This window comes from Callithrix jacchus, chromosome 6 (assembly GCF_049354715.1).
Source record: "Callithrix jacchus isolate 240 chromosome 6, calJac240_pri, whole genome shotgun sequence".
NCBI classification, from domain to species: domain Eukaryota; kingdom Metazoa; phylum Chordata; class Mammalia; order Primates; family Cebidae; genus Callithrix; species Callithrix jacchus.
The window spans coordinates 68,578,313-68,598,254 of record NC_133507.1 but is presented as its reverse complement, the minus strand read 5'-3'; the positions used below and the strand labels follow the sequence as shown (position 1 = coordinate 68,598,254).

At 35.9% G+C, this 19,942-nt stretch overlaps 1 protein-coding gene across 5 annotated transcripts in view; it reads left to right on the top strand.

The window, feature by feature from the left end:
• Positions 1 to 19,942, top strand: part of TANK (TRAF family member associated NFKB activator) — a 109,338-nt gene that overhangs the window by 77,415 nt on the left and 11,981 nt on the right. The window lies entirely within an intron of this gene.

The following is a 19,942-nucleotide window of genomic DNA, read 5'->3' as shown; positions in this document are numbered from 1 at the left end:
GCCTCAGCCTTCCTAGTAGCTGAGATTACAGGTGCCCACCACCATGCCCAGTTAATTTTTTGTATTTTTAGTAGAGAAGGGATTTTACTATGTTGCCAAGCTGGTCTCAAACTCCTGACCTCAGGCAATCCCCCAGCCTCAGCCTTCCAAAGTTCTGGGATTACAGGCATGAGCCATCTAGCTCCGATCAGTTGGTTGCAATTTTATAAAAGTATGCACCCACATGGATGAGAACTAGAAGGCTTTATAGAGAAATGGTTAAGGTGATGGTATGATTCTTTTCTTATACTGTTTTTATGCTTTAATATTATTGGTCTTCAGCAAAACTAATCTATTTCTAGAAATCACATTCCCAGTCAATCGGCCTAAATTCTATAATGAATTAGTAAGTTAATAGAAATGCTTTGAACCAGTAACAGAAGGAAACCACTACAAGCCACCCACAGTCCTTTCCTCCTTCTGTTTGGTGGGTGGTTTGAAAATGTGTTTTCTTTAGACTATTTGTTTTGTTTAAGATTTTGTTTTGTCAGGATATTTGAGAAGGGAAAGACTTGTGGACATTTTGGCAAATGGCCACTCTGGCTGCCTTAGAAAATGAGACATAAGGTAGAGGAAAGAGGGATATTTGAAGGGGAAAGAGAGCTTTTTAGAAAATTTTACTTAAGAAACATGAAATTTATAGTTCAGTCTCTATTTGTGTTATTCCTACACAAAAAGCATTTAAAAATCCTTTGACTTCTAAAGGGACGAAAAAGGTAAAGAAAAAACCTCTGTCATTAGATGACCTGTAGTACTCTACTTGAGACAGTAGGGAAGGAAATACTCAGTTTAATGGAAAACCTTAGTTTTGTCTTTTGTACACCATGGTAAATTGCAGTCTTTTGCCTTATCTATCATATTATTCCAGACCTACCCTAGAACATAGGACTTAAAACAACAAATTTTATCTGCGTTTCTGTGGATCAGGAGTTCTGGAGTGACTTAGCTGGGTGGTCCTGACTCAGGGTCTCTCATGTTGAAGTCAGGATATGGGCAAGGACTGCAGTCATCGAAGGCTTGACTGGTTGGAGGATCTGCTTCCAAAATGGCTCACTCACATGACTGTTGGTAGGAAGCCTTTCCACATGAGCCTCTCTACAATCTGACAGCTAACTTTACTCAAAGTAAGGAATCTGAGAGAGAGAAACGTGCCCCCTGTGATGTAGTCTCAAAGTCACATTCCTTCACTTCCACTTAATTTTGTTTATTATTAGAAGCAAGTCACTAAGGAGTGGGGGAAGAAATTAAGCTGCACCCCTTGAAGGGAAAAGTATCAAAGTTTGATAGATATATTTTAAAAGCAATACAGGTATTGTAGATTTTGGTGTACAGAAGAGGATATGAAAGATCAAGAGATAAGGGGGCTGATATTTAATTTACCTTATGACAAATATTGACGAAAGGTAAGAGAACTTAATATTCACTTAATAGTGATTTAACTTTCTGAATCGTGTGATTATTAATCTTAGAGGGAAAAAATATCATAGCCTGTCATCTTAAGTACAGTTTCAAAAATTCTAATATGAATATACTTTCCAGAGAATAGCAGTGCTTGAAGAACCAAGAAATTCTTGCATATTACTAATTATTTTTTATAACCAATGTTAAAAATTGAAAATGCAGATAGGAAATCAAATAACAAAAATGCACACAATTATTCTTGACAAAGACTATTCATCTCTTGTTTACAGAACACCATTGTCATAGTAACTTATGTCCATGTCAGCAGTTACTATTTAAATAACAAATTTTGTATTTGTGTAACAAATATAAAGACATTCTATAAAAATACAAACTATAAATTGTCAGTTTAATTCACTGTTTTAAAAACCAGCATTGTAATGTACTGTGTCACTTTTATAATCTCAGAAATGAGATTTTTGTAATTTGCTTCTGGGAGATAGTTTGGTTGCCAAACTAAATACTATCTTGAGTGTCTAGGTTTTGACAGAAATTGTTTGCCCTCAACTTTCTGTGCCACTTTTTCTTCCTGTGGAGAATTACATAAAATTCTTGAGTGGTTTGATGCAAGAAAATATGTAGAAAGCAATAATATGGAACAGAAAAACAATTTTATGATATTGGTAAATTATTTTTCTTCACTTATCCAATGATTCTGAATTCAGGCTGTACACTTAACACTGCCAACCCCTGGAGAACAAAGAGATGTTGTCCCTGTCTTCCAGCTTAAAGTCTTGATTTAATAATAAAAATTAACATTATTGAATTTTGAGAAGTTATTTCAGATTCTAGGATCCAAAACATGCATTGAACATTATATGAGTTCACTAGTTAGAGTTTAGGTGTTCTCATGTCTATATATTTCTAATTTATTCTTTATACGTCTTTATTTTTCATCTGAGTTAATGTGACAAATGCAGTTGTTAATGAAAGATGTCAGTTAAACAGTTTGCAGATTTCAAATATAGCTATCGTTGTGATTAGATCAGCAGATATGGTAGCTTTGAGGAGCAGGAAAGATTTTTTAGGTTTAGAATAGTATAAACAGTGATGTAGCTGTGGTGCTGGCAATTGCAAGCAGTAAGATGTGCTGTACCTGACAATTGCAAGTAAATATAGAAGCTCTGACATGTTTGAAGAAAGCTGCTGTCTAAAAAGTTATTTGTCAATCACTTACACAAGAAGTAGTTATTGAACTCCTATTTGCCAAGCCTTGCTAGTCATTAACAGAAATATAAAAAAACAAGAGTATTAATAGTATTATAGTAATATACAGTATCTATCCTTTTTTGGGGGGGGGGAAGGCAGGAAGGAAGGGAATAAGGAAGGTAGGGAGGAAGGAAGGGATGAAGGAAGGAAGGAAGGGAGGAAGCGGGGAGGGAGGGAGGGAGGGAGGGAAGGGAAGAAAGGATATCAAGCAATGAAAGAGACATTGCTGACCTGGATCTAGAGGTTTACAAGTTGATTTCTTTTTTTTTTTTTGAGAGAAGGAAAGAAAAAAAGTAATAATAAGTAAAGGAGAGGAAGAAAGAGGAAGAGAAAGAGGGAGAGTAAATGGAAATATTGCTTTATTTTGAAAAAAGTTGGGTATTAATAATGGCCAATCAATGTTTCATTTAAACTAATGGGTAGGTGTGATGTGGTATTGACAAGAATGTATATTTTGTGTATTTGAAGTGGAGAGCTCTATAAATATTTATTAAGTTTACTTGTTCTGGATCTGAGTTCGAGTCCTTGATATCCTTATTAATTTTCTGTCTCATTGAATCTAAGTCTCCTATCTGGGTGTTAGGATCGTTAGCTCTTGTTGTTGCATTGATCCTTTTACCACTATATCTTTGTTGCTTTAAAATCTATTTTATCCGATACAAGAATTGCAACTCCTGCTTTTTATTTATTATTTATTTTTGCTCTCCATTTGGTTGGTAAATCTTTCTCCATCCCTTTGTTTTGAGTCTTTGTGTACCCTTGCATGTGAAACAGGTCTGGATGTAACATGCCGTTGGGTTTTGGCTGTGTCTTTTGATTGGGAATTCAGTCAATTTAAATTTAGGGTTACTGCCATTTGATGTTAACTGGCTGTTTTATCCATTTGTTGGTGTAAATTCTTCTTTATGTTGGTGCTCTTTACTTTTTGGTGTATTTTTAGAAAGGCTAATACTGGTTGTTTCTTTCTGTGTGTAATGCTTCTTTCAGAAGCTCTTGTAAAGCAGGTCTGGTGGTAATAAAATCTCTGAGTTCTTGCTTGTTCATAAAGGATTTTATTTTTCCTTCAGTTGTGAAGCTTAGTTTGGCTGGATATGAAATTCTGGGCTGAAGGTTCTGTTCTTTGAGGATGTTGAATATTGGCCCCCACTCTCTTCTGGCTTGTAGAGTTTCTGCCGAGAGATCTGCTGTAAGTCTGATAGGCTTGCCTTTGTGGGTAATCTGAACTTTCTCTCTGGCTGCCCTTAGTATCCTCTCCTTCGTTTCAACCCTGGTGAATCTAACGATTATGTGCCTTGGGGTTGCTCTTCTTGAGGAATATCTTTGTGGTGTTCTCTGTATTACCTGGGGTTGAATGTTGACCTGCTTTGCTAGTTTAGGAAAATTTTCCTGAATAATATCCTGAAGGGTATTTTCCAGCTTGGATTCATTCTCTCCGTCGCATTCAGGTACACCTATCAAACGTAAATTTGGTCTTTTCACATAGTCCCACATTTCTTGGAGACTTTGCTCATTCCTTTTTATCCTTTTTTCTCTAATCTTTTCTTCACGTTTTATTTCATTAAGTTGGACTTTGACCTCTGATATCCCTTCTTCTGCTTGAACAATTCGAGTGTTTAAACCTGTGCATACTTCTTGGAGTTCCTGTATTATTTCTTCAGTTCCATTAATTCACTCATACTCCTCTCTAAGTTGTCTATTCTCAATAGGATTTCATCAAATCTTTTTTCAAAGTTCCTAGTTTCTTTACGTTGGGCTACAACATGTTCTTTTAACTCACTGAAGTTTGTTATTATCCATTCCTTGAAGAGTGATTCTGTCATCAGGAGGCGCTCGTTCTCCATCAAGCCTTGTTCCATTGTCGATGTGGAACTGTGATCATCTTTAGAGGGAGAGGCATTCTGACTTTGAGTATTCTCAGCTTGTTTACTCTGGTTTCTTCCCGTCATTGTAAATTTATCCTCCTGTCGTCTTTGAAATTACCAACTTTCAGATTAGGTCTCTTGAGTGGACGTCCAGGTTGTTAGTTCCCAGGGCCAGAGCAGCGGCGTTAAAACTGATGGTGCTTTTCTGCCCAGGATTCTCCTGTCTGGCTTCCTTCTTGTGTCCGTAGTAGGCGACTCTGCCTTCCCGGGGCTCCAAACCTCGGTCAGAAGGGGAACCGGTCCTGTTTACTCTGCGCAGAGCGCTGCCGCGTCGAGGTACCGCTGCGCCGACCACAAGAGTCGCGCTGGCGACTCGTGTGTTTCCACCACTGGGGGATCTTCTGCTCCGTGAGCGACCAGACTTTGTCTGAAAGTGTGGCATCCTCTAGTTCTCCGCGCCTTCCCTGAGAGCTGCAATCCCGGGATGTTAGCGATCGGCCATCTTGGATCGTTCTCCAGTATCTATCCTTTTAAGGAGCTGTAGTCTGGTTGCGGAAATGATGATTTGGAGACCTACAGCAATTAGCAGGCATTATACAATAATGTAAAGCCCTAATTATATAACAAAACGAAACTAAAAATACCAACATTAGCTGGATGCGTGGCGGGCGCCTGTAATCCCAGCCACTTGAGAGACTGAAGCAGGAGAATCACTTGAACTTGGGAGACAGAGGTTGCAGTGAGCCGAGATCACACCACTGCACTCCAGCCTAAGTGACAAGAGTGAAGCTCTGTCTAAAGAAAAAAAAAAAAAAAAAAAGAAATTCTAACTATAATTTTATGGCACAGATAAAACATATAAGACCTTAAGTTAAAAATTAAAATTCTCAATAAGCTGAAGGTAGGCTTGATCAAGGGTCCAAAATTTAGGTTTGAGTACAGAAAAGAAGACAAGTTTTTATTTGCCTTTATCTTGATTTTGTGTGCAGAGATACATAAAGTTAAATTTTCTACAAGATTTGGATGGAAAAAGGATAATTTCTAGACAAGAGCCAAAATCATTCTAGATCACTTTGGGAGAACATTATGTAAACTGAAATCAAAACTGAGGGTTTTGAATGAGCAATTTTATTTACCATAACCATTTTTAGGTGGCATCATTATGGCTTCAGAGAAGAAAGTGCTGCCTACATTTTTCTTACTTTATTCTATGGACAGTCCTTCAGTGAGCAGCATTTATGCATGGTCTGTTCTGATGCATAGCTGTTTTGGCAGGCATACATGAACTTGAACTCTGTTTTGCTTTCTGACCTTCTATAGCTAATAAAATCCTAACCCTACAGGTCCAGATCGTAGATGGCATCCCCCTCCTTACACTGTTCATATCTTACATACTCTGGACTTCAGGTGCAATGCCCACTTAGGGATCTTCATCTGAGTTTTGGGCCCCCATACCTTCTCTCAAAACTCCAGATGCTTTTTATTGCAAGTCTGTTAAACTGCATTTGTTTATTAAGTTGCTGTATATTGTCCAGGTACCTGGTTTTAGACACATTGTAAAAGCTTTAAAATGATTTATAGGTAAATGATAAATATGTTTTTTATCATTTTATCAAAAGCTAAAAATTAGGCCTTTAGTCAAGATATTTAACTACTAAGCGATTTCTATGGAAAAGGCAGATCTGATGTACATCATCTAAACACATAGCACGTCTTCTAAGAGAGGAACTTGAATAAATTTGACTGCATATATTTGTTACTCAACTTTAAAAATTTGCCCCTGAATTCCTTTAATACTTAATCTTTTTTCCATCTTTTATCATACAGAAATGATGATTATGCACACTGTGCAATGGCACAGGCCAATCTAGGCTGGGGCTTAGAGACCTGGAGAAAAACAGGGGTTTATGTGTAGCACCTCAGGTAATCCTTGCCTTGCAGTCCAGAGCAAATGTACCGCTTCTCCTGGTTTTCTTTCTAGAGACTGCATTATATATACCCTATTTTTATAATAATGCTTCTATATTACTCCTCTTTAGAGACCAGCCTTTTTTGTAGACTTTCTGGTAGAATACTAATAAGAAAGGAAAACAATAACCAGTTTATTCGTTAAAGTTCCGTTTTTTCCAAATGTCATAATACACAAACTTTTTTTTTTTTTTTCAGTCAGTGTTTCACTCTGTCACCCAGTCTAGAGTGCAGTGGCATGTTCTTGGCTCACCGCAACCTCCGCCTCCCAGGCTCAAGCAATTCTCCTGCCTCAGCCTCCCAGCAAATAGCTGGGATTACAGGCGCATACCACCACACCCGGCTAATTTTTGTATTTTTAGTACCGACAGGATTTCACTATGTTGGCCAGGTAGTCTTGAACTCCTGACCTCAAATGATCGACCCGCCTCAGCCTCCCAAAGTGCTAAGATTAAGAGCATGAGCCACTGTGCCCAGCCAATACACAAACTCTTAAGAAAAAAGCAATATTGATATCCAAAATATTTTAATAATTACATTGAAATTTTCTATTGCAGGCACTTTGTTTCCAAGTCTAAATTATCAATTTACCCTAACCCTTTCCTGCTCTGGGCCTGTGTTTTTTAATTCAGTACATCATTTTACAGTTTTTGCTTTTGGTAAAATACTGGGAAAATTTTGAAGAAGAGAAAATGAGAAATAATATCTAAACTTCTAAATTCTCTTTGCTAACTTAGAAGCAAATTTAAATATCTCTTGTATGGCTTTTCTCTTTATTTACCCCGTTATCCCTTTTCTCACACTTCCCTTTATGTAAAATTCTTCAAAGCACACAAAATAGAGTTGATAGAGTCTATCCAGCCCTGATTTCTCTTGGTCAAGACATGTAAGGCTGTTAGTCACTCAATAGGTGAGGAATAGCCCCCTGCCCACCTCCATTTTTGTTTGTTTATGTGGCTGTAAAGGAATACCTGAGGCTGGGTGATTTATAAAGAAAAAAGGTTGACTTAGCTCATGATTCTGATGTCTGGCAAAATTCAAGATTGGGCATCTGCATCTGTCAAGGGCCATAGGCTTTTTCCACTCATGGCAGAAGGCGAAGAGTAGCCAGTGTTGCAGAGATCCCATGGTGAGAGAGGAAGCAAGAGAGAGATGGGAGGTGCCAATCGCTATTTAACAACCCGTTTTCTCAGGAGCTAAAAGAGTAAGAACTCACTTAGCCACAGCCCTCAGGATTTATCTATTAATGAGGGATCTACCCCCATGACCCAGACCCTACCTCCAATATTGGTGATCAAATTTCAACATGAGATTTGGAGGGAGCAAATATTCAAACTATAGCACCCAAAAACAGTCTTCTTCTTTTTTTTTTTTTTTTAGATAAGGATATTTTAAACTATTACATTTATCAGTTTGTTCTTTTTACTTCTGTTTTCCTTTTCTTTTCTTTTTTGTTTTTGAAAGGGAGTCTTACTCTGTCACCCAGGCTGGAATGCAGTGGCACGATCTCTGCTCACTGCAACCTCTATCTCCTGGGTTCAAGTGATTCTCCTGCCTCAGTCTCCTGAGTAGCTGGACCTAAGGGCTCATGCCACCACTCCCAGCTAATTTTCTGTATTTATTATAGAGACAGGTTTTCATTATGTTGGTTGGGCTGGTCTCAAACTCCTGGCCTTAAGTAATCTGCCCACCTCGGCCTCCCAAAGTGCTGGGATTACAGGCATGAGCCACCGTGCCTTGCCTCTTTTTACTTTTGAACATATATAATCTCACATGGTTCTTAAAACCAAAATGCACATAAAAGTGTACAACAAAAAGTATCCCTCTCAGCCTGTTCTCCATCTGCTGGTTCCCACTCTTCCTCACACTCTCTTTGAAGTTTTTTATGCACCTTTGTAAGGTTTTTTCTCCTCCATATTAGTTTAACTTAGAGATCCCTGTATTTTTAAATTAGTAATAATATATCAATTCTTAGATACTGATAATAAAAATAAATAGAGAGGCCAGGTGTGGTGGCTTATGTTTGTAATCCCAACACTTTTGGAGGCTGAGGTGGGAGCATCACTTGAGCCCAGAATTTCAGGACCAGCCAAGGCTAATTGGATGAATTTACTGCTATCAAAAACTTATTATATCATTTTTGTTTTTAATTGCACTGAATTCATGTGAAAACTTTATGATGGGACAACATTTGGGAATCCGTGATGTAGAATAGTAATCTTCAAGGCAGTGATCAATGAGGCCAACAAAATACTACAAGTAGAGTAGGCTCCCAGATAACAACTTATTTTCAATATCTATAACATAATAGTTATACAAAAAAGGGTAAGGATATTTTGATAAGAAAGAACACTGGTACACATCTCAGAGGTGTCAGAATACTTGATAATAAGGTGCAGAGTTCTGTGATCGTGAAGTGTCAGAAGATATCAATGGGAATAATGAACTTGGTGTTAGATTCTAGGGACTTTATGTACCAAGCCATGATGACAAGAAGGAGGAAAATAAAGCTGATCATACCTACTACATGCTAAAACTGCATTTCGTTCATTTTTGGTATACTCATCAATGTCTAACCTGGCACTGGATACATTTTACATGCATAATCAGTAACTACTAAACTAAATTGAACTCTTACAATAGTAATAATAATAAAAGACAACAGTCTTTTATTATATTATAAACTAATAACCTGTCATCCTAAGAGTTCTCAAAATCTTACTGGATACGGTGACACTCACGCCTGTAATCCCAACACTTTGAGAGGCTGAAATGGGTGAATCACTTGAGGTTAGGAATTCAAGACCAGCCTGGCCAACGTGATGAAACCCTGTCTCTACCAAGAATACAAAAATTAGCCAGGCATGATAGTGGGCGCCCATAATCCCAGCCTGGAGGCTGAGGCAGGAGAATCTCTTGAACCCCGGTGGTAGAGGTTGCATGACCCAAGATTACACCACTGCCTCCAGCCTGGGCAAGAGTGAAATTCTGTCTGAAAAAAAAATTCTCAAAATGTTTTGAAGGTAGTTGGTTTTTTTTAGAGTTATGAAATGCTTCTACATTCAATCTGCTGTGATTTTTTTTTTGGTTGAATTCTGTAATGAAAATTCAGCCTCAAATAGATAATGTAGTTGAAAAGGGGAAGAGTATTTTAATATCCTTTTTAGCAATTGTGAATATTCTTTGATGCTGCACTAAAACTTGGTAGTGTCTTAAATATTAGCTGCAGTATGGATCTGAAACCATATCAATGAACTTTTTGCTACAGTAAAAGCTGTTGATCTATCTTGTACTTTGAATGTGTCTTTTACATATGTATGATTCTGTAACATCATGAACCAATCATTTGGAAAATACTGGCTCACTAAGTTGTGTAGATCTTCCAAATGTTGACCTACTATATATTTTCAGATCACATTTAACATCATCACTGATCTCATCAGAAAAATCTTTTAAGTATTGGGCATCTGTCAAGCTTACTGTGACAGGTACAGGTTTTCAAAATTTTAATTTTCACTTGAAAGCTCAAACTTTATCATTGGCAACAAATCTTGTCAGTTGCTTTCCTTAACATGACAGGCTAACTTCATTTGTTTTTGAGAAAATGTCTGAATAACCATAGCTTGCATGTCAGTCATTCTTTCAAGCCAAAATGGCATTCCATTAGAAAAGTGACTAGTTTACTTGCAACTCAAATAGTTGCACAAGTACTTTTCCCCAAGACAGTGATTGTACTTTAGTGTGCAGCAGAAGTTCTTTTGTGTATACTTCCCTTTTTGTCACACAAAATATTAAAAATATGATGAGGTCAAGTTTCAATAAAATTTATCATTTTTACTGCCTTATTAAGGACATGCTTAGGTGAAACTGGCTTTTTTTTTTTTTGGCTGTTTTTTTGTTTGGTTTTGTTTTTACTGAGTGTGTGACGTTGAAGAATACAGTGACAACACTTTGATACAGCCTTCATCATACACAGGCACCAGCAGTTTTACTCACCATTGTTTTTGCATTATCAGTCTAAAGGCCAACACAGTAAAAAATCCAAATATTAATAATATCTTAATTGTGACAATGGTTGATTTCAATTTTGTCAGGGTCTAGGATTTCATTTTATTCTACTTACAAGCTAGTAAGTTAGCTAGTTACTGTTTCATGGGTACTAGAGGAAAACAGAAAAGTGAATCAGAGAAATAGGACTTTATTATTCACAGTGGAGCAAGTAGCAAGAACATCATATTTTCATTGGTCCCGCCTCGGAGGTAACACACATAGACACAGATGATGCAATGGTTACATTGACGGAGAGGCATATGGAGCTTGGGGAACCCACCACATTATAGCAAGCATTAGGCATGCCTGCTCTTTGTCCAAGAGGGAGACATTGCCTAGTCTTTCAGGTTTGATCTTTGCAAACACAAGCCTGAGAAAAGCCCCAGGTAATGAATAGTAAGATTCTCATATTCTTGACATGAACAGCAAAAAATATGCCAGGATGCTCAGGGGCCATGGCAGATTACCTCTCCCAACAGTGGAGCCCTTAAAAGCCTCTTGGGACCCTCAAGGATCCTGGACCATATTTTGAGAAACGCTGATTTAACCAGATTATAATTTCCTGTTAGAAAAAATCATATTGCCTTTTTCTCAGCAAGTTACTTTTCATCCTACTGAAAAAATGTCATGTTCTAAGAATACTCTAGCATCTCCTCAGGAACCTTTATTTGTACATGAAGGTCCTAGCGCTGCCTCATCAGTTCTTTTCACATACATTGGATAATCCGTTGTTTCACAGCTTCATACTTTTAAATCATGATGCTTGTAATCTATATTAAGTCTAGAGCAGACTCTGAACTTTGACTCTAATTTGTTAAAAGATAATTTGATAGCACATATCTTCCTGATGCATTTTCTAGTATGTTCCATGAAACACTAGGACTGTGAAGTGCTGCATACTAGGTACTCAGGTAATTTTTTCAAGGCACAAGACTGTATCTAGGATCTGAAATCAGTAGTAGGAAAACCACTTACCTTTGTTTAAGTACAGGATCTTCACGTAACACTCTTCCTAGTGTTGTATTTTAACATCCTCTAACTGGATTTGTAGTTTTCCTCTAAGATACTGCTAGATTTGGGGAAGAGTCACCTAATTTTTCATTTGCACCTGTACACTCTCTGAGCTTCTCTGTTGCTTGGTTAAAGCAGTGTCTTGCTATGTTATGAAAGCTGATGTATTCCCTGAAAGATTTTTTTCTTTGCCAGTTAGTCATCTTTCTATATACTTAGGCTCTAAGCTATATATCTTAGAATCTTAATAAAACTATTGTATAGCAGTTTCCACACATTCTGCATTGTCATTAACCTGTGGTTTTTTCCTCCCTCCCTGATAAGTCCGTTTTGGAAACAAATAATTCTAAAATGAGTATCTTTTGTTGTCTCTTTTCTATTATGTTTATCAATAGTAGTGTGATTTTTGCATTTAAGCTTAGTCCTCTAAGTAATTCCATATTTGATGGATTTACTCATTGTTATTTATACTCCTGATTTCTCTTGACTACTTAACATTAAAGACAGTATGTTTTCTTCTACATCTTACCTTAATAATACTATAGGGAGCACTGACTTGTCTGTATTCTCTAGAAGTTGCACCTGGATCATATGTCTGCTAGATGGCCAAATGGCCAGTGAATCTCCTTGCTTTCTTTCTTGCTGCTGCTAATTGAACATTCTCTCCTGTCTTTCTTTTTTACCTATGCTGCAGCCTGAGACTTCTCATTCCTGTCCTCAGCTCTTGCTTCTTATCTTATCCTGAGCCCTGAGCACAAAGTGATAACTTTTTGATAAAGCTGAATCTGAAACTCTTCTTCCTACTATTTCTTTTCGATAAACGTTCATTCCCCTTTGACCTGAAGAAGATACTAGGTCTTGGTAGTTTGCTTATTTTTTACTAAGTTCTTTCTTGGCAACAACAACAAAAAAAAAGTTGCTGAGGCCCCCAGATTTCTTTGGAATTTTACAACTCAGCTAAAGTCTAACCTCAGTTTCTTTTTCTTTTTCTTTTCTTTTTTTTTTTTTTTTTTTTTTTTTTTGAGACGGAGTTTCGCTCTTGTTACCCAGGCTGGAGTGCAATGGCGCAATCTCGGCTCACCGCAACCTCCGCCTCCTGGGTTCAGGCAATTCTCCTGCCTTAGCCTCCTGAGTAGCTGGGATTACAGGCGTGCGCCACCATGCCCAGCTAATTTTTTGTATCTTTAGTAGAGACGGGGTTTCACCATGTTGACCTGGATGGTCTTGATCTCTTGACCTCGTGATCCACCCGCCTCAGCCCCACAAAGTGCTGGGATTACAGGCTTGATAACCTCAGTTTCTTTAGGGTTCCTCCTGGCCTAAGATTTTTTGATGCTAACAGAAAAGCAAACAAGTTCTTATTTGCCTTTATCTTGGTTATGTGTGCATAGATATGTAAAGTTAAATTTTCTACAAGATTTTGATGGAAAAAGAATAATTTCTAAACAAGAGCCAGAATTATTGTAGGTCATTTAGGAAAACATTATGTAAACTGAAATCAAAACTGAGGGTTTTGAATGAACAATTTTACTAACCATAACCATTTTTAGGTGACATAATCATGGCTTCAGAGGAGAAAGCGCTCCTGCCTTTTTCTTACTTTATTCTATAGACAGAATTCTGCTGTTAAACATTTGTATACAGGTTTCTGTGTGAACATGATTTTTGAAGTGCCTGGGAGTGCATTTATTGGGTCATATAGTACTTACATGTTTGGAGTTTTTGTTTGTTTAAGAAATGGACTAAGTGTTTTCTAGAGTGGAGAAGGGTATTGGTAGTTTTGTTTTTACAGGCAACAATCTCAATTAGCTCAGGCTAACTATCACTTTTATGGAGAGGGGCAGCTCTAATCTCATTTCAGTCCGCTGAGCTTTAGCTGCAAAGCTTTTAGTTTTGCCTAACTTGGGGACTGCCAGAGACTTAGGCTGGGAATACACTCTAAGCTAAGTCCTTCCTACACAGTTTTTACTCTCCTCCAATATAGGCAAAGTTTATTCTCCAGTGTTTTCAGGTAGTTGTTGTTCTTTGGTTTGTTTCGTTTTGGTTTTTTTTTTTTTTTTTTTTTTTTTTTTTAATGCTGTCCAAAGTTTATAACTGTTATTTGCAGAAGAATGATTTGTTAGGTGCTTACTCCTCCACAATTGATTCTGAGCTCCTAAAGTCTACTTTTTTGGGGGCTTTTCTGGCTGAGTATAGTCAGTATATTGTCCAAAATCACCCGACATATAAAGAACCCAGAAAATGTGACCCAGTTACAAGAGAACAGACACCAACCCTAAGATAATTCATATATTGATATTATCAGACAAGGACTTTAACAGCTACTATAACTATACCCAGTCTTTTATTAAAAGATAGCTGGGGAGGCAGGACAGGAGTTGACCTTTTGAGAGAGGATAGAATTAACAATAGGGTACTCCACCCATTGTCATGCTTTGTCAGATCCTTAACTTCTATGCCAAGTTTGAGAAATACTATGAAATTTTATCAAAGAAAATAGTGCCAAATTGCCTATGTTAACAAGTGACTGGTTTGGCAAAACTTAAGTAAATCTATCAAGTTATTTTTGGATGTATATTTCTATTTGTATGATACATCCTTGAGAACAGAGTGAAAAAAAGGCTATACCAAAGGTTTCTCCTCCCACCCTGGGCACTATTTAAGCATCAAAATGTGGCCTGTAACTGCTTCTCAGTAAGAAATGTATTTATTATTGTATGACAGGAAGATTTTAGAATCTTAAAATTAGTTTGCCTTGGTGCAATATGTAAATGTAACTGTTCTTTATCCCCATCCCTTTGCTGGATAACTGTATCACTTAGCTTTTTCAGCAGCCAAGCATTATTGCTAAGTAGTTAAAGCTACTGGGGCAGAAAGGCTTGTGTTCCAGTCACAGCTACTCCACCTGTCAAACTATACACAAATTATTTGATCTCTTTAAAGCAAATTTTAAACTCATAATTAAGTACAGAATTCAGAAGATTTTGTGGCTTGCCAGGTGCAGTGGTACGCACCTGTAGTCCCAGCTACTTCAGAGGCTGCAGCAGGAAGACTGCTTGAGTCCAGAAATTTGACTCCAGTCTGCTCAACATTGCAAGACCTCCATCTCAAAACAGGCAGATTTTGTGATTTCAGTTAAATAAGTAATACATGTAAATTGCTTATATAATAGCTATTTTCAAGAAGATAGCTTCTGTTCATCATGGTGTAGAAGTACACTAAATTTGTGGTTAAAGGGTTTTTCCAAATCAGTTTTTCTTTTTTGAGACGGGTTCTTGCTGTGTTGTCCAGGCTGGTCTCAAACTCCTCCCCCTCAGCCTTTCTAGTAGCTGTGATTACAGGAACATGCCACCATGCACAGCACAGATTGGTTCATTTTAAATGTAGTGTTTTCGGAAAGAGTGAAAGGAGTATGAGAAATCTTAATTATATTGGTCACTTAAGTTATGGAATTTCCATTTTTCATAAAAAAGCATCTCCATAATTAAATATTTTTCCCTTTAAGCATATAAATTCAGAAAGATGTATGTAAAAGGTACTTAATACAAAATGAAAGACTTAAAAGACAGACAGTAGGAAAGTATTCATCTCATTCTACAAATGAACTTCAATAGAATTGAAATTACAGTAATTGTGGCAGTACTGGTAAAGGATTTTACCTTTTCTAAAACATTAGAAAAGGTAAAATTATTTTTTTTACCTTTACCAATAATTACATTATTGTAGCATTGAATCAGTAGAAATTGTGGGGATGGGTTATGTTAAACCAGAACCCGATAAAGAACTTGGAAGTAATTAGGGTGTTTAATTTTATTTTTATATTGTTTATTTTCTTGCCACTTCCTTCAGAACTCTGGATCCCATTTTGCCCTGGAGTTGTTCCCGCACTGGCAGTGGGTTTGCCTAGCACGCTGTATCACACAGAACAGGCAAGGCTCCTAGGATTTGTGTTTCTCTTGCTTTGCTAGATTTTCAGGAATGTTAATGAGGGTGAGAGAATCATAGATTTTATATGGCCATAAGTTCTTTTAGATTAAATACAATTTCTTATAATTTTTTTTTACCTTTTGTCCTCAAACTTTAATTTTACTGTGCTTTTATATTCTTATCAAGTATCTTTTTGTCATTTTTTTCTGCTCCTGTTTGTTAATCTTTTTCTGTCTCGGCCCTTTTTTCACCTTCTCCCTAATTCAGCTGTATCCAGTGCTTGACTTCACCATAACATCTTTTGTCTCAGTATATGTAGACTCGTAAGGAAATATTCAACCTCAGTTTCTCCTTGAATATTTCATTCTTATATCTCAAAAATCTAAGTGACAAATGAATCCTTATTTTCAGTTTTTTTCCTACTACTTTTCTTTTTTCTGTAGTGAATTTTATCAAGCTAACATGTATACCTATTCCATAGTTTATATTCCCTCTGCTAATCCATCCCATCCTGCCTTGACTTAGTTCTTAGTTTATATTGATCCAAGTAAGAATTCTCATTTCTGTTTTAAAAGCATAATTCTATTTAGCCTCATCCAGAAATGAAATAAAACATTGACTATACTCATTTGCCTGAGCTAGCTAAAAATAAATATTCCTTTGCATGCAAGGATCCTAACTAAAGTTTAAAGAGATTCTTTGATATGAACACTGGAGCAAAGTGAAATATGTATCATTAAATATTTACCTTCTTTACTTAATAGCGGCCTTTTAAAGTTTAGGTTTCTTGCATACATATGAGAGAATATACATCTTAATAATGAATTTAGTCATAATTAAATTTAACAATTCCATAATTCAGCTGGGCACAGTGGCTCACACCTGCAATCCCAGCACTTTTGGAGGCTGAGGCGGGCAGATCACCGGAGTTGAGAAGTTCAAAGCCAGCTGGGCCAACATAGCAAAACCCCGTCTCTACTATATATAGAAAAATTAGCTGGGCTTGGTGGTGGTCACCTGTATTCTCAGCTACTTGGGAGGCCGAGGCAAAAGAATCACTTGAACCCAGGAAGTGGAGGTTGCAGTGAGCCAAGATTGCACCACTGCTCTCCAGCAAGAGCAAGACTCCATCTCAAAAAAAGAAAAAAGATTTCTTAACTCAATTTTATTTTACTGACTTTGCTTAAAATTTTTAAGAAAAAATACAGTTTTTAATTACAATTTTTATTTTTTTCTATATCTTTAAGCTTTTTTATAAAAGGAATAAAATAGTTTCACTTTTAGTATTAACTATAACAAAAGCAGGTGTTAAGGCAAATGTACATTTCTTTCTTTGAGAGGTTGATATCTACTGTATCCTAGAATGCGAAATGAAACAAAAACATTTTGCATTATTTTTGCATCAAGAATAAAGCCTGGTTTGGGCTAATGAAATATTAACCACTTTTTTTTCCTTCTTAAATATCATTGCATATTTAACTGTCCCTTCAACATGTATTTTTGATATAATACCCATCTATGAGAAACTTAAATTGACTTACACTAAATCAAAATTCTCCCAATTCACATAAGAAATTTAAGGAAACATTTTACATCTTCCAACTGTTTCAGATGTGTTTGTCTTAATGGATTTAGTTGAATGACTTACCCAGCGACATACTGGAAATGTATATGAAAAGTATGATGTGTAAAACTCTTATTTCAGCATTCATTCCACAAGTTCAGCATTTCCAAACTAGTACTTGGAACAGTTTATGATGTTAAGTATTTTAAGTTTTAGTATCTCAAAATAAATTCATTTTTTGAATGATTTAATGCTTAAAATCTCCTAAAATATAATGTTCAAAATTCCCTTGCTTTCTTATTTGAAGTTACAACTTCATCTTCCTGCAGTACAGGGCCCCGTTGGATTATATTTGAGAATAGAAAGAAAAATACAAGTTATCCTTATTCTCTGAGATGCTCAGCAAACTGATTAATCTTTATTAGTTAAGAATGCATTGAAAAGAAAGTCTGAGTTTCTGGAAAAGTGTTGAAGTTGCCATTGACTACATTAATCCTAAATCCTTTAAAAAATTCATGATTGTCTTCAGAAAATTGTATCAGACTGCTATAATGGAAAATAGCATTAACATGTAATGCCCCATTGTAAATAAACCCAACTTCAGAAAACTTTACCTTTCTTTTTTTTCCCCAAGTAACATGTTAAGAGGTTCCTTTCTGAAAATTTTTCTTAGGTACTGGGAACTCAGAATTTTCATTTGAAATATATTAACATCTTCATTTGGCATGAACGATAGAAGTTGCAGTGTATTGCGTAGTACAACCACTAATACTCTTTTCAATAACAATAAAAACAAAAATAATAGTAAACAGATAGAGCTGTGTTTCTAACCCCAAAGAAGTTGAAGACCTTAGTTTAGATACTTCATAGGAATTCCTTATGGAGTCCTCCTTTACCTCCTGCCAGTACACCCAAGGAATCTTTTCTTGATAAATCCACCCACACTAGCTATCAAATCTAAGCATCACAGAAGTAAGTTAGCATCAATTATTTACCCAAGTAAGACAAAGGTTTGTCATTTTTTGCCCCTGTTTTTCCCTCAGCCCTCCCAATCCCATTAGTTTTTAATATTTCTTTAATCTCAGAAACAATCATTCCTAGTTTATGTCAAAGTCAGGACTTTGGAATTGGGAACATTATCTTTACCACTTTATGTAATGATCTCATTTTAGGCTAAAACTACAAAGCATTACTCTTTTTCTTTTTTTTTTTTTTTTTTTTTTGAGACAGAGTCTTGCTCTGTCACCCAGGCTGGAGTGCAGTGGCACAATCTTGGCCCACTATAAGTAGGTCATTCCATTTAATATAATCACTTATTTGTTATGATTTGTTTGACATATTAAATTGTCAAATATAAGTATTCTCTTAATATGCCTCTTCTCTGATTTTATGATACAGACTCAATGATAAAATCTTTTCAAGTTTGTTTTCATATTTGTAGTGTTCTGACTGGCTGGCTAGCTGTAAAATGTAGCCTTCCTAGTCCACACTAAAATCCATTGAGTGTTCTAATTGTACAAAACACCATAGAAAAATCTCATCTATCACTTTTAAAAACAAACTGTGAATGTGAAAATATCTCTGATGTGACTACTTTTATAAAGCTCAATAAAGCAGTTTTAATCCAGAAGAATATATGACCTGAATGTTTGTTAGACTCATGATATATAGCAACAAAATCACCTTTATTTTACTTCAATCTGACAATACAATGTATAAAATCACAAATTGTTTGGATTGGCAAGATTTTATTTTACTAATTCTGAGATACTATAAAAATAATACTTCTATATATTTTTTAAGTATTTATTTAGAAAAAAACTGGGAAATAAATTGGAGAAGATATTAATTTTAAGAAAAACAAACTGAAATCAAGTCTTTGTCTTAGGGAACAAATAAGACTGAAGAAATTGGAAGAAATCTTTTGAAAGCAAGAGAGACAAGTGATAAGACACAATGAAGTAAAATCTTCCATTTATAATAGGTACAATGACTTTAAATGAATAAAATCTAAATGTCACTAAAGATAGATATCCACTGATTTGGATTTGAAATTTAAGAACTACACAATTTTGGATGAATTATAACTTATGATTCTATATTAGGATTCTTCAGATATCTGGATTTGTCAGTTTATAAGCTTTAGAAAGTACACAACACTTTCTAGGTATGATGTAAAAATGTTTAAATATCTAAACCATAGAATACATTATTGCAACATACTCTTTAATGTTGATTTTTAAGTCAGAATAAATGTAATACCAGTTTGAGCCACAGGGTGGGAGTGAAAGGCAAGAACTTGTGTTGAAGCAGCTTAAATACATAATTGCACCGTCTTTATAAACCTTTTAAATGCTTGTTGAATTATAAGGAGCTATAGCTTGGTTTTCTTTCTTCCTCTAATACAGCTGCATTCTTCAGCAAAGAATCTATAACAAAAGACAAACACATTGATTTAAATATATAGACCATTTTTATTGAATATGAAAAGAAGTAAACACATAGATTTTTTTTCTTTCCTAAGCTTCTGGGCGTATGAGGTGCTTGGTGAACAGGGCAGCAATTTTGATTAACAGTTGAATTTGAGAAATTTCTTGAATTACCAGTACTGGAAATAGTAATAGAAGTTACCAGAAACATTTCATCACTTCACACTTTCTTGCTTTATTTTCCTTTTTCCTTGACTTTTCTTATTTAAAGAAAAAAGTCAATTGGATATTACATATAGATCTATAAACTGCCTCAAGTTATTTTCAGTAGGGAAGGTAAATAAATTTTCCTTTGTGTTTTCTCTTTACTCGATCTCATTTGAATTTGGAAGCAATTTAAAGTAGTAATACTAATCATTTTG